The following is a 15,064-nucleotide window of genomic DNA, read 5'->3' as shown; positions in this document are numbered from 1 at the left end:
CCCAAATGTGGTCCCAAAGGCGTGCGACCCGTCAGGCAGAGGCGCGCGACCCGTCGGGCAAACTTCTCCAGATTTGAGTGTACAGCCCAGAAAAACGCAGTTTGACCCTGTTTGACTTTTTGGGGTGGATTATTAGGCTCTTTGATGTAATTATTGTATTTTTATGACACTTTTACTCTTAAGTACCTCTTCTAGAAGATTCATTCATGAAAAGGGTGAAAATTAAATGAATGAATTGGTTTCCTAACTTATAGAGGCAAGTTGTTTTGACTGCCTAGTTTGTAGTGCTTAGTTTAGAAGTGGTTGAAACAGCTCCTAGGATAGTGAGCTCGACCCATGGAGGCAGGGAAAGAGGTTAGATGATCTATATTATGTACTTTCTTGCTCATTTTCATGGTTGGACTCTTGAGGGAGAAGCTATCATTGTATTATTCACTGTATCTCTGCAATTTTTGGCTAAGGAAGACCAGGGTTTTGCAGTCCTCTTTGGGATTCTTGTGGTTACATGTATTGATGGTGTGTTTCTCTATGTACCTGTAAGTTTGTTATGTGAATCATTTCCTTTCTTTTCCTTCTGCACATTAAGCAAACGAAGTGTTAAAGTAAGAATTCATGACTGTCATGCTCTGCTTTTAAGTTTATTTAATTTCAATGTTTTCGACTGTTTAAGGAGAATTCAAAGTTATTGTTTGCTCTCCTTAGCTCCTCACCTGTCATTCCTGACCATCCACCTCAATCAAAGGCATCAATACTGTCTCCTATCTCGCCCCAAAGAACCCCCTGCAGAAACTGTGTCCAATCCCCGCACCCAAAATTGCCATTTCCCCAATTTTCCACCAAAAACCCTAAAAACCCCAAATCAACCCTTTTGATCAGTTTACTAGCCTAAAATCAGTGTTACCCTATTCGTCATCTCGCCCATTGAAGATCTTTACTGAGATTGACCGGAGAGAGCCCTCTCCAGCCCTGTAGGGCTAGCTACGAGGCTAAGTGGTTTGATGTTGCCTTGAGGTTTACCTTTCTCAGCCTGAGGTGAAATTTCAAGCGCTAACATATTGGCGACCATACTGGGGAGAACATTCAATTTGTTGATTGTCTTGTCCCAGTACATGCAATCAAGGTGCAGATCTGATGCTGATGGTGGACAACAGTCAGACACTTATGCAGGCTGAACCATTCACCTGGCGACTCCAATTCGACCCAGACATTCCAACGCTCGCTGATCCATTCATGCAATGGAAGGGTATGTGGCAAACCCTGCCCTGTGTGAAGCTGTAGAAGGAATAAGAAAGGAGCTAGCAGATACTGAAATTGATGAAGATGTTTTCAGTGCCTGGCTTCATTTGTTGAAATCTTCAAAGTGGTTCAAAACTAAATTGTGCGAGTTAATTGTTGAAAGAATCGAGAAGGAGATTCAATGTTTAGATGAGCAAATCCAGTCATATGATTTCCAAGACCCTAAAAAGTTCTTGGAAATCCTTCCTCCTTCGCAACAAGATATCATAGAATCGCCTATAGATGTTTACATTGACAATGTGCAGCTGGAAGTATGCATTGCAGAGTTGGGACAGCCAACAGAGTCCGGCTTCCGCGATCCAATGGCAACATATATGGACATGTTTTTCACTTTGATTGATAGATCAGACTGCCTTGTACGTGACCAGGCTCATTACGTGCATGAAGGGCTGCCAGCAACTGCATCTATGGCCTGGTGGAAGCTTTCTCAACCGGCATCATTTTCAGGTTTACTTGAGTGGTTAATCTGGCATTTCAGTATTACCTGATCTATTGTTTGTACAGCAGATTAGAGTAGCTTTTGTAAATAAATAAGCAGCCATAAGGGCAGCATCTTGTTTTAGTTTGCTTGAAGATTGTTAAGTCGTTTTTTCAGTCATTTCAGTCTTGAGATCAAATCAGTTTGAGTTCAGTTTCAGTTGTGTCGATGATGACTCCATTGCCCAATGGGTGGAGGCACTGTCTGCTCTCCCAAAGTTCTGCGGTTCTTGGCACCTCCACGAAGCGGCAGCTGCCATCCCAAGTGGAGCCGATGTTAGACTCCGTCTTATGTCAGTGTGAGATTGATTCTTCTTCAAAACCCTGTTTTGAAGAAGAAATCATTAAATGTGTTGTTTTAGAATATGTAATTTATTCTCCCGCTCTTCAAATGGCAGCAGTTTCATCAGCTCCTATCTCTGCAAAAACACAAACAAAAGAAAACAAAATATCATCAGCAATCATGTCTATTTGTTTGATCTGGTCTAGAAGCTGTCTTGTCACAGTTGTCATTTGGTTATACAGCTCTCCATACATTTGGTTGCTCAGATCTGGTTACTTAGCCAAGGAATTGTTGGAATGAAAGGCATACTTTAATCTCTTGACAAACATATGCCTGCGGCCTTGTTACTTAACCTCTGCTGCAGACTTCTTGGCACATGGATTTACATTATGTAGGGAATTCCTGAAGCAGTTCTTGATCTGAAGGTTCGGCTTGGTATGCCTGCTACACAATGGATCAGTGTTTATAATGCTCGTCGGCCAATGAAAACAGAGATACCACTATAATGTGGCTGATGCAAGACTTACACAGCATGTTGAGAAAGGAAATGAAGATGTCCTTTTTATCAGTAGTGAGCTTCTTGCTCAAATTTGTGGGCTCTTATTATGGATGCGGGAAGTGGATTCACTGCACAAGTTTATGAGCTTTCTCAGTGCTTTTTTCACAAGGAATGGATCATGGAACAATGGGAGAAAAACTATTACATAAGTGTAATTGCGGGTGCCAACAGTGGGAGTTCCCTGTCTAAAGGCACACAGTACGCGCAACAGTCTTACAAGGTCAGCGATTCTTTTCCATTTAAATGGATAAACAAAAAGTGGAGAGAGGGATCCTATGTTACTTCTATGGCTTCTGCAGGGAGTAGTTGGAGTGAGATCGGCTCTTTCCAGTGTCGACCAGCTGATGAAAGACTTGGTGGAACTACATAGTGGCTATATGTACATAACTTCTCAAGAAGGCCATCCGATTGCCACCTCTACTGATGCTCTATTGATAACAAATACATCCGGTAGCCCAAAGCTTATGACTGCTGTGGAATCAAGTCACCCTATCATTAGGGCTGGTTCAATATGGTTGCAAAAGAAGTATGGAAATAGGTTATGTTTCAACAAAGGGGTTCATGTGGAAAATGTCTTGCTTGGACGTCATCGCTATTACATTGACTCCTTTATGTTGAACTTAACAAGACTTCCTCTGGTGGGAGTCATCATCATTCCAAGATCATTTGTCATGGGTGAAGTTGACCAGCGAGGTCATGCAACTCTAATTATCCTTGTATCAGCATCCATCTGTATTCTTGTTATAGGATGTGTTTGCATGTTAATTGTGACAAGTGGAGTGTCAAAAGAAATGAAATTTCGAGCAGAATTGATAAGTCATCTTGATGCACGACGAAGAGCACCAGGATGTCAAGGCAGAAGTCAATCAGGAAACGCCGAAAGCTTGGAAAAGCTAAACAAAGGATATTTACAGTATGGTTGCTCACATTATAAACGGAGATGCCGTATTAGAGCGCCATGTTGCAATGAGGTCTTTGATTGTAGACATTGTCACAATGAGTTGCATCAAGGAATGGTAAATATGCAGCATCTTACATCCATTGCCCAGAATCAGTGGAAGATGTATTTGCGGCAAGCTGAAGACAAATATGTTGAGGATACAGCCTCAGCAGAAGCGAATCAACATATTACAGGACAAATTCTCAATGATTGCACCATTAAACAAGCTCTTTGGGGACGCACTGGAAAAATGTGCAAGTTGGTCTGCAGCAGCTTGAGAAGGGCAATGTGAAGAAGTGGATAATGTTGTCAAGAGTGCCAAGGAGGCAAATCAAGTTCTTATCGCTGATTTAACACGGGCCACATCGTCAGCTGATACAGAAATTAAGAATGGAATGGGAAGTCTGTTGTCCACAATCAATGATTCATTGAAAATGGACCATGTTACTTACCAAGGTATACAACCCACTATTGCCCTCAGCACCGATACTATAGCTGAGCTGCAAACAAACCACTATAGCACAGTGGTAGACATAACCAAGCAAGCAGATAAATATCTTCATGAGGAATATATGGAAGATCATCCAAACTGTTCAACAACAAAGAGGCGACCTATCAGTGTCCCAAGTCTTGAATGCATTCAAAATTTACAAACTCCATGCTTTGAAGAGCTGTTGCAAACATTTTGGGATACAAAATCTGAAAAGCGATCAAAACATGTAAATGGAGAGGTAAAGCAGCTGCTCTATACCAGTGCGGGATACCAGAAGCCCTCTTACAACCATCAATTGAGCAAATTCCATTGATTAAATTAAATTACAAGTGTTTTAATTAGCATATTCAATCAAATCGCAATTAGAACTGGGGGCATTGGAAAGTGACAGATTTTGGATTGAGTCAATTGTTGAAGTTATAATCAGATAATGTTCGAGAATGGCATCGACGTCCCTTGGATGATACCTTAAGGTTATATATGGCGCCAGAGGTTTACAAAAATGAAGCATTTGATAGAAGTGTGGACGTTTTCTCGTTTGGTCTTATTCTTTATGAGATGATTGAAGGTACCCCACCTTTCCACCCAAATTTACCAGGAGAAGTCTACAGACTGATGGCTTTGGAGGATAAAAGACCAGCATTCAAACTCAAGCCAAAGCATTATCCAAGTGATCTAAAAGAGTTGATTGAGGAATATTGGGATAGAAACCCATGTGTCAGGCCAATCTTTTCTGCGATTATTGTGCGTCTAGACAAGATAAGGCCCTTATGTGTCAAACAGAGCTTGCTGGCATTGATCGCATAAGTTTTAATCCGTTGTCAACTAGAAAAATTTGGCGCACGTCCTTGACACCTGCCCTTCACTTCAGCCAAAAATAAACAAAGACACCTGTTACCAGATGAATAGGATTCGTTCTTATCTATGACCTCAGTTAGTCATACGATGGGGTCTGCGCTCCAATTGTTAGGCTTTTTGGTTAGAGATTTTCGAGGAGAAAGTTATTACATGTTCTATTTATGTAATTTCAGGTGAAACAACGCAGAGGTTTTTGGGTTGATTTGTTTTCTCCTACAACAGAGTCTTATTTAATCTATTAAAAAAATCATTTGTAAAGGTTAGAGAGAGAGAGGGGAGAATTCTGAGTGTTGAGAGGTGTGTGTAACAGAGCTTCATTGTACAGTTTTTGACAGAGATTTTTAATGAAATTACACAGCTCTGACTTCTGAGATTCCTGTGGTATGATAATTTAGCATAAGTTTTTCTTGTGTTTCATATGTGATCTGTTATGTTTCATTTCACTTCATGATCATTTCTAATTGAACAAATGAAGTGTTAAGGTAGAATTCATCATTTGTATGCTCTGCCTTTAAGTTTGTTCAATATTCAATGTTTTCTTCTGTTTGACAAGGATTCATCTTCTATGCCCTTGTCAGCTCCTCAGCAGTCTTGCCATCTCATTTAATCTAAATTTGGTGTTAAATTTCTTGCCTACCTTGCCTCAGGAGATAATCTGTGTTTTGATTACATTTCTCTGTTCAAGCTGTTTCTTTACCCCATGCAGCCCAGAAAAACCCCATCATTTATTAAAAATCCTTTTTTATCAGTTTACTAGCCTAAAATCAGTTTCTTTTAAAGTCATCTCAGCCCCTTTTAGAAAACTTTTTGCTGAGATAGACCGAAGAGAGCCCTCTCTTGTCCTCGTAGGGCTAGCTACGAGGCTAAGTGGTTTGATGTTACCTTGAGTTTCACCTTCTTCAGCCTGAGGCAAATTCAAGCGCTAACAAGGCCAACCTCCCAGCATTGTGTAGTTTTTGCCAACAACACTCCCGCAGCCCGCTGCCAACTCCCCAGAAAAATTGCGTAGTTTTTGTCTGCAACACTCCTGTAGACCGTTGCAAAATCCCAAGAGAAATGGCGCAGTTTTTGTTGTGAGTCGCCCTCTACTGCCTATACTACCTCCCTACAAAAATTGCACAAAATATCCCTCCAGCCGAGCTAGATCCCGCGGACAATCACTGTTGATCTGAATTGTCCATCTCAGTCTCCCAATGACCTCTGCTCAATTTTCACCAGTAATTCCCTCATCCTAACTTGAAATCTTCCTTGCACGGTTTCAGAGCCTTTTCCTCTCTCCCAATCAACTGCATCCAAAAGGGAATGACAATGCATCATGGTACACTAGGATATTTCTAGATTTGATGTTGTCTCATCATGAGTAATTATAGATACAGGTACATGGATGAGACATGACGCGATGACGAATGGGATGAATAAGGAGAGCATGAGATGAGATTTGTTCGTGAACGAACGAATGAGAAATGCATGCGAGGAGATTTTTTCATGAACGGATGAATGAGGAATGCATGCAACAAGATTTGTTCGCGAACGGACAAACACATGAAGCATGCCAAAGTACAAGCAAAGGAGCAACGTGCACATGCACATCAATTTAACACCAAGACCATCGAAGACTCGGCACACCTTGTTATGCATAGGTGAAGCTATGATACACCAAAGGACATCCATCACTCAACACCACTGCAACTCGACACCATCAACATGAACACACTAGCTCTATCGTGTTGAGTCATGTCATGAGTCATCTCGTCCACATCACAAATGTGGGCCACACTATTGTAATCAATGTAATGTAACATGGAAGTCCAAGAGACCCACATGTAAATCTCAAGAGTCATGTAACGTTGAAGAGTCACGTAATTTAAACAGTCATGAGGGACGTCAAATAGTCACAAGGGCCAGTTTTACACTTGGCTATAAATTTGGTGGGCTGGTTACAGGTGTTAAGGATAATCGTTCAAAACTAGAAACTATTTCTTCAAGTTCAGGTGGAACTTCTTCTCGGGTTTCCTTTGGAGTATCAGTCATCAACCTCCAATTTTAGTTATTCTACTAAAATATCATAACTATTTAATTTACCCGGTATATGGCAAACCTTCAAATTTTCCACAGAACCAAAAGGAATTAAAACCCCAGTTCATAACCTTATTTCTTTCGATATTTAAATTAAATCACATGCATCTTCTGATGCGATCACCGTTAGATCTAACCTGTCTAATCGAACGACTATTGCATCACCCACTCGCCAAATAGCTTGGTCGATCTCCACTGTCAACCAATCTCGCTTGATCCAATGGTTATCGTGTAATCTCGTGTGAAATATTGCACGATGCATAACAAGTCGAGAGCACGCAAGAAAAGTGGTTTTCCCATGCAAAGTGTCAACCCCTCAGGTTAATCATGTGAATTTGCAAAATACCATTTACCACTTTGAGACTGCGCGAGATACTACTTACACCTACGAAGATCGCTCTTCTATTCTAATAAACGTTTGTGCTTGTTAGCATGCGATGACCATTAGATCTATTGGATCTGTTGATCAGATGATTCATATCTTCTCCTGGGTTTCTCACGAATTTGTCAGGGTTTCCTCGTTCCGCTAAGACTTAGCACTTCCACCAAGTTTAGCCTGTCTCTAAATTATATTTTGTGATTTTGAATACATCTAGGTTATTTCAATGCACAGCGAGTGAAGATTTAGATGCAACAACACAAGATTATACAAAATCTAATTCTAAAGGGCTCAAACTGGAAATCGAAAAAACTCAGAAATATTTCGAAGGAAATTAAAACCTCCGAAATTTGACCATTCATGCACAGTATTCACAAAGATACGGAGAGATTCCAAATTTTACATTCCAATCCACCTCAGCAAAATCCCATTTCTACTAATTCAAAACTTACATAAATACCTGTACATACAACAATCAGATCCTAAATCAATCGATCAAATCTGCCTAATCCTAGATAATACCTAATTTTCATGATATTCTCCTCAAGAATCTCAACTAAGCCTAAATACTTGAATTAATTACAAGATAATTCAAATCCCTAAATTCTAGCTCAAATCCTATCTAGAAAGCTTTGTAAAGTGACAGCTAAAGGATCCCACTCCTTTGCCTCTAAAGTTTTTTTGTATTTTTGGAATAAAATTTGAAGTCTTTTGTCTTCAAGCCTCATGCTCCTGCATCAGACTCCTAAGGACAAAATTCTTCATGGGCTCCTGTCCATGAGCTCTTCTATAGAACTTCCCAACTTCTGTAGCATGGCATATGTCATCCAGCTAGCATCAGCAATTGGTTGATCCTTCCACTTGATCAAATACTGAAAATACTCCTATCCTCTTGTCTTTTTGAACAATCTCTTATCTATAATCTTTTATGGCTGCGATGCCTTTGCTGTAGGTAACTGTTTCACCCAGTCAACCTCTTATTCTTCCTTATCTTCTGTTGTATCATCTGCATTTCTATTTTCATACCTGTACAAATCAGCAACATTGAAAATTGGAGATATTCCAATGTCAGGGGGTAATTCAATTTCATATGCATTTGCAGAAAATTTCCTCAAGACTCTGCATGGTCCAATTTTCTTAAATTTTAACTTGTTATACTCCCTTTTTGGAAATCTTTCCTTCCTCAGGTGTGCTAAAACCAAATCTCCAACCTCAAAATTAACTTCTCTCTTCTTCAAATCTGCTCTACTCTTGTACTTTATGTTGCTATCCTGTAATTGTTGTTTTACCTGTTCATGTATTGCTTGAATCTTTGAAGCAAAATCTTCTCCTTTAGCACTTCTCATTTCAACTTTTCCCAAGTCTCTTAATTTAGACACTCCTCTTGGGTGCATTCCATAAACTATATGGAATGGACTCTGCCCTGTACTCCTGTTAGGAGAATCATTATAATCATATTCATCCTATGCCAAAATTTGATCCCATTGTTTTGGATGTTCACCTACAAGACTCCTCAGAAGATTACCCAAGCTTCTATTTACAACTTCAGTCTGTCCATGAGTCTGAGGATGATAAGCTGAACTGAAACTCAATTTAGTACCAAGTTTCTTCCATAAGGTCCTCCATAAACAACCAACAAATCTAGTGTCTTTATATAAAACAATGCTCTTAGGTAACCCATGCAACCTTACAATCTCCTTAAAAAACAGATTAGCAATGTGAGTAGCTTCACTGGTTTTATAACATGGAATAAAATGTGCCATTTTAGAAAATCTATCAACCACAACATAAATTGAATCATTTCCTCTTTGTGTTTTTGGTAAACCCAAAACAAATTCCATACTTACCATATCCCAAGGTCTATCTAGAATAGGTAATGGAACATACACACCTATGTTTTGGCTCCTTCCCTTTGCATACTAACAGACTTTACAATTTTTCACATACTTCTCCACTTCAAATCTCATCTTCGGCCATAAATAAAACCGATTCAACTACACATAAGTCTTGTCTACACCAAAATATCCTCCAAGTCCACCGCTATGTTTCCCCTTGATTAAATTTTCCCTCATAGAGCAACTTGGTATGCACAGCTGATTTCTCTTAAACAACAATCCTTCTTGCAAGAAAAAATCTAGCCACTTACTTCTGTCTAACAAAATAGGATTTTTACAAGCTTCAAATGCCTCTTTAAAATCTAAATATTTCTCATATAATTTTTCAAGAAAATCAAAACCCAACACTTGAATTTGACTTTCCTAAACTAAAATTATTTTTCTGCTTAAGGCATCTGGTACTTTGTTTGATTGGCCATTTATATGCTTCAATACAAAATTAAAACTTTGAATATATTCTACCCATTTTGCATGTTTCTGACTAAGCTTTAGTTGTTGCATAATGTATTGCAATGCATGATTGTCTGAATAAAGTAGAAACTCCTTAGACATCAAGTAATGTCTCCACTTTTTCAATGAATGTACAACTGCATAAAATTCCTTATCATAAGAAGAATATTTCTTCTTCGATTCATTGTGTTTTTCACTAAAATAAGCTACAGGTATGTCCTCCTGACTTAAAGCAACACCAATAGCTTCTCCACTACCATCACATTTCAGTTGAAACGATTTATTAAAATCAGGCAAAATTAAAATAGGTTTTTTAGTGATCTTTCTTTCCAACAGCTGGAAGTCCTTTTCCACCTCAATAGTCCATTTAAATGGTTGTTTATACTTCTTGTAGTGTCAACAATAGAAGCATTGATATTACTAAAATTCCTTATGAATTTTCTATAAAAACTAGCAAGACCATTAAAACTTCTTACCTCAAAAACACTTTTCGGCAAAGGCCACTCTATGATTTCCTTTATCTTCTCTAGATGCATTTTTAATCCATCAGCAGAAACAACAAAGCCCAAATATAGCAACTCTTCCTTCATGAATGAACATTTCTTTAAAGTTAGCACTAACTTTTCTTGTTGCAGCTTCTGTAAGACATAATTCAGATGTCTCATGTGTTCCTCTTTATATCTGCTGTAAACTAATATATAATCCAGATATACTATTACAAATTCACCAATAAATTCTCTTAGAACTTCATTCATAAGCCTCATAAATGTACTAGGAGCATTTGATAATCCAAAAGGAACTACCATCCATTCATATAGTCCTTCATTTGTTTTAAAAGAATTTTTCCATTCATATCCTTCTCTAATCCTTATTTGATGATAACCACTTTTTAAATCCAACTTTGTAAAATATCTTGCTCCACTTAAACAATCCATCAAATCTTCAATTCTAGGTAAAGGAAATTTGTACCTGATTGTTATTTTGTTGATTTCTCTTGAATCAGTGCACATTCTCTAGCCTCCATCTTTCTTTGGACTCAACACTGTTGGCACTGCACAAGGACTCAAACTCTCTCTAATCAGTCCTTTATCTAACAATTCCTGAACCTGTTTTCTAATTTCTTCATTTTCTATGGGAGTCATCCTGTAAGTTGCTTTATTTGGCAGATTTTCCCCTGGAATCAAATCTATATGATGAATGGTTTTTCTAATGGGTGGTAACTCATTAGGCAAATCATATATAATGATATCACAATAAGTTTCCATCATCTCTTGAATTTCAATTGGCAAATCAGAAATTTTAGTGGAAGTAGTTATTACCTTGGGCTTGCAAATCAATGCAAAATTTACCTCATCCTCTTCAATCTTGTGCAAGTATTCTTTTCCACTCAACAATAGGACCTTTGGATCGGAGTTTCTTGATGCATCCTCTTCTTCCATAGGCAACAATGTATAATTAATACCATCTTTACCAAATTTGTATGTGTTCTTTTTCCCATCATGCATAGCTCCTCTATCATACTGACAAGGTCTTCCCAACAATATGTGATACACATCCATAGGCATCACATCACACAAAATTTTGTCTTTGTATCTACCTAAATACAACTCCACTTCACATTGTTCATTCACTAACAATTGATGTCCTTTTTGAAGCCATGACACCTTCTAAGGTGTTGGATATTTCTTTGTCCTTAATTTCAACTTTTCCACCACTTCTATAGAGACCAAATTATCAGTGCTGCCACTATCAATTACCATTTCACAACATTTTCCTTGAACCTTGCACACAGTCCTGAACAAAGTCTTTCTCTGCATTGGTTCAACAACTTCCTTTGATGGCTTTAACAAAACTTTGTTAACTACCAAATATTCCCCTTTCTATGGTACATTTTATTCTTCTGACACCTTTTCTACTTCCTCTTCAGTCTGAGCAACAATTACATTTCTCTGATTTGTCCCTACATTTTCTGGGCACTCATAGGCTATGTGTCCCAGCTTGTTACATCTGTAACATCTGATTTCTCTTCCTCTGCCTCTGCCTCCTCTTCCTCTAGAGAAACTCCTTCTGCCACTTGCATCACCTTCTGTGGGTGTATGCTGATTTGAGTTGCTGCTAGCTCCATCTCTAGGTGTTGTAGATCTTCCTCTACCACCTTGACTTCCTCTTCCTCGGAAATTACCTCTACTTCTACTAGATTGCTTCCTCGTGAGTTTTTCTTCGGCCTTCAATACCATCTGATAAGCCTCTTCTACTGTTTTAGGAAACAACACACTTATCTCATCTTGTATCTCCATTCTAAGACCATTTATATATCTTGCAACCTTCTCGTCTGTATCTTGAATTTGTCCAACTCTTATGCTCACTTTGTAAAATTCCTCTATGTATTCTTTCATTGTCAAATACCTCTATCTAAATAATGAAAGTTGATAATCACCTCACAAAAACTTACCTCTCAACTTTGCCACCATCCTGTTCCAATTTTTAATTCGTTTCTTACCAAGTCTCCTTCTTTCTACCTACACTCCATCCCACCAAAGTGTTGCATGTCCTTTCAATTTTGTGACAACAAATTTTACTCTCTTTCCTTCTTCCATTTCTTCATAATCAAATAACTTATCCATGTCATTAATCCAGTCTACCAACTCCTAAGGGTTTAAACCTCCTATATAAACTAAAACCTCAAGTTTGGGTTTAGATTTGGATCCCAACACTGATTTAAAGAATCTCATTTCAGGAGTAACTTCTGTAGGTTCCTCTTCTTCTACACCTTCAACTTCAGGCTCATTGACATCTCCAGCACATGCATCTCTTTGATTTCCCATTTCCACTACTTCTAATCTAGCTTGCATCTATTGCGTAGCTTCCAACACTTCAACATTTGCAACTAGTCTTCCTCTTCTTTGACCACCACCACGTCTTCCTCCAACTCTGAAAGCCATGTTGGATTTATTTTCTGATCTTTGAGATTCTTCTCAGTGTCAATAGGTTGCTCTGATACCACTAATGATGGGTTGGTTGTAGGTGTTAAGGATAATCATTCAAAACTAGAAACTACTTCTTCAAGTTCAGGTGGTACTTCTTCTTGGGTTGCCTTTGGAGTGTCAGTCATCAACCTCCAATTTTAGTTATTCTTCTAAAATATCATAACTATTTAATCTATCCAGTATACGGCAAACCTTCAAATTTTCCACGAAACCAAAAGGAATTGAAACCCCAGTTCATAACCTTATCACGTTTGATATTTAAATTAAATCACGTGCATCTTCCGACACGATCACCGTCAGATCTAACCCGTCTAATCGAACAACTATCACGTCACCTGCTCTCCAACTAGCTTGGCCAATCTCCACCATCGATCAATCCTGCTTGATCCAACGGCTATCGCTTAATCTTGCATGAAATATTGCACGATGCATAACAATTCGAGAGTGCGTGAGAAAAGTTTTTTTCCCATGCTACGTGTCAACCCCTCAAGTTAATCGCGTGAATTTGCAAAATACCATTTACCACTTTGAGACTGCACGAGATACTTCTTACACCTACGAAGACTGCTCTTCTATTCTGATTAACATCTGTGCTTGTTGGCAAGTGATGACCATTAGATCTATTGGATCTGTTGATCGGATGATTCAGATCTTCTCCTGGGTTTCTCATGAATTTGTTAGGGTTTCCTTGTTCTGCCAAGACTTAGCACTTCTGCCAAGTTTAGTCTACCTCTAAATTATATTATGTGATTTCAAATACATCCAGGTTATTTCAATGCACAGTGAGTGAAGATTTAGATGTGACAACACAATATTACACAAAATCTAATTCTAAAGGGCTCAAACTAGAAATAAAAAAAACTCAGAAATATTTCGAAAAAATTAAAACCTCCAGAATTTTAACATTCATGCACAGTATTCACAAAGATACAGAGAGATTCTAAATTTTACATTCCAATCCTCCTCAGCCAAATTCCACTCTACTAATTCGAAACTTACATAAACACATGTACATACAACAATTAGATCCTAAACCAATGGATCGAATCTGCCTAATCCTAGATAATACCTAATCTGCATGATATTCTCCTCAAGAATCCCAACTAAGCCTAAAAACTCGAATTAATTACAAGATAATTCAAATCCCTGAATTCTAGCTCAAATCCTATCTAGAAATATTTGTAAAGTGACAGCTAAAGGATCCCACTCCTTTGCTTGTAAACTTTTTTTGTCTTTTTGTAATAAAATTCGAAGTCTTTTGTCTTCAAGCCTCATGATCTTGCATCGGACTCCTGAGGAAAAAATTCTTCATGGGCTCCTGTCCATGAGCTCTTCTACAGAACTGCCCAACTTCTATAGCATGGCATCTGTCATCCAAGTAGCATCAGCAATTGGTTGATCCTTCCACTTGATCAAATACTGAAAATACTCCTGTCCTCTTGTATTTTTAAACAATCTCTTATCTAAAATATTTTCTGGCTACAATGCCTTTGCTGTAGGTAACTGTTTCACCCAGTCAACCTCTTGTTCTTCACTATCTTCTGTTGTATCATCTACATTTCTATTTTCACACCTGTACAAATCGGAAACATTGAAAATTGGAGATATTCCAATGCCAGGGGGTAATTCAATTTCATATGCATTTGCAGAAATTTCCTCAAGACTCTGCATGGTCCAATTTTCTTAAATTTTAACTTGTTATACTCCACCGGCGTACTGACTAGGCTTGCTAGTAGTGGAGAAATGCATGTGTTCCTACATGACTCTATCAAGTATTGTCCATGCCTACTGGAAGCGGAGCAACACCAGAGTTGAGAACTTAATACTCTGATTTTTTTTTAACTCGCGATCCAAACTACCCTTCCTGATTTCGAAACATTGTGATCAAGCTTAATCTTGTTGTTGTGTTTGACTGAGTTGGGAAAAGGTGAACCATGTATGTCCACGGGGTAAGTCGGGAAGTCGAAGAAACCCACACGATGATTCAATACTCCCAGAAAGACCAAGGCCCTGTGTTATCAATGGATCAAAACAGAGAAGCTGGAGTTCAACTAGTATGTCGCCAAGTGTTGTAGTAGCTATAACACCCTCCAAAATTTTGGCATGCATCCAATTTCAGAGACTTTCTATGGTTTATCTTGATGTTTGCAAGTACTTGGGCTCATCCCATGAGATCGTGTCGAGTCTTTGCACCCTCCTCACTTGATCGTTCAACTGACATCTTTTTGCATGTTGATCACAATGTCATGCTCAGAGTCATGTTCTGGCCATGCACAAGGTCTACCTTCATGTGTACAAGTTGTGTCTGCTAACTAAACATCCGTCGCACTCACACATGAAGTTGTATGCACTATCACGCAAGCGTTGTCAC

Source organism: Pinus tabuliformis, chromosome 7 (assembly GCF_031772625.1).
Source record: "Pinus tabuliformis cultivar Carrire ecotype Pingquan chromosome 7, CPIR1, whole genome shotgun sequence".
In the NCBI taxonomy this organism is placed as follows: Eukaryota; Viridiplantae; Streptophyta; class Pinopsida; order Pinales; family Pinaceae; genus Pinus; species Pinus tabuliformis.
The sequence above is the reverse complement of the archived record's forward strand: the minus strand, read 5'-3'. Positions refer to the sequence as shown.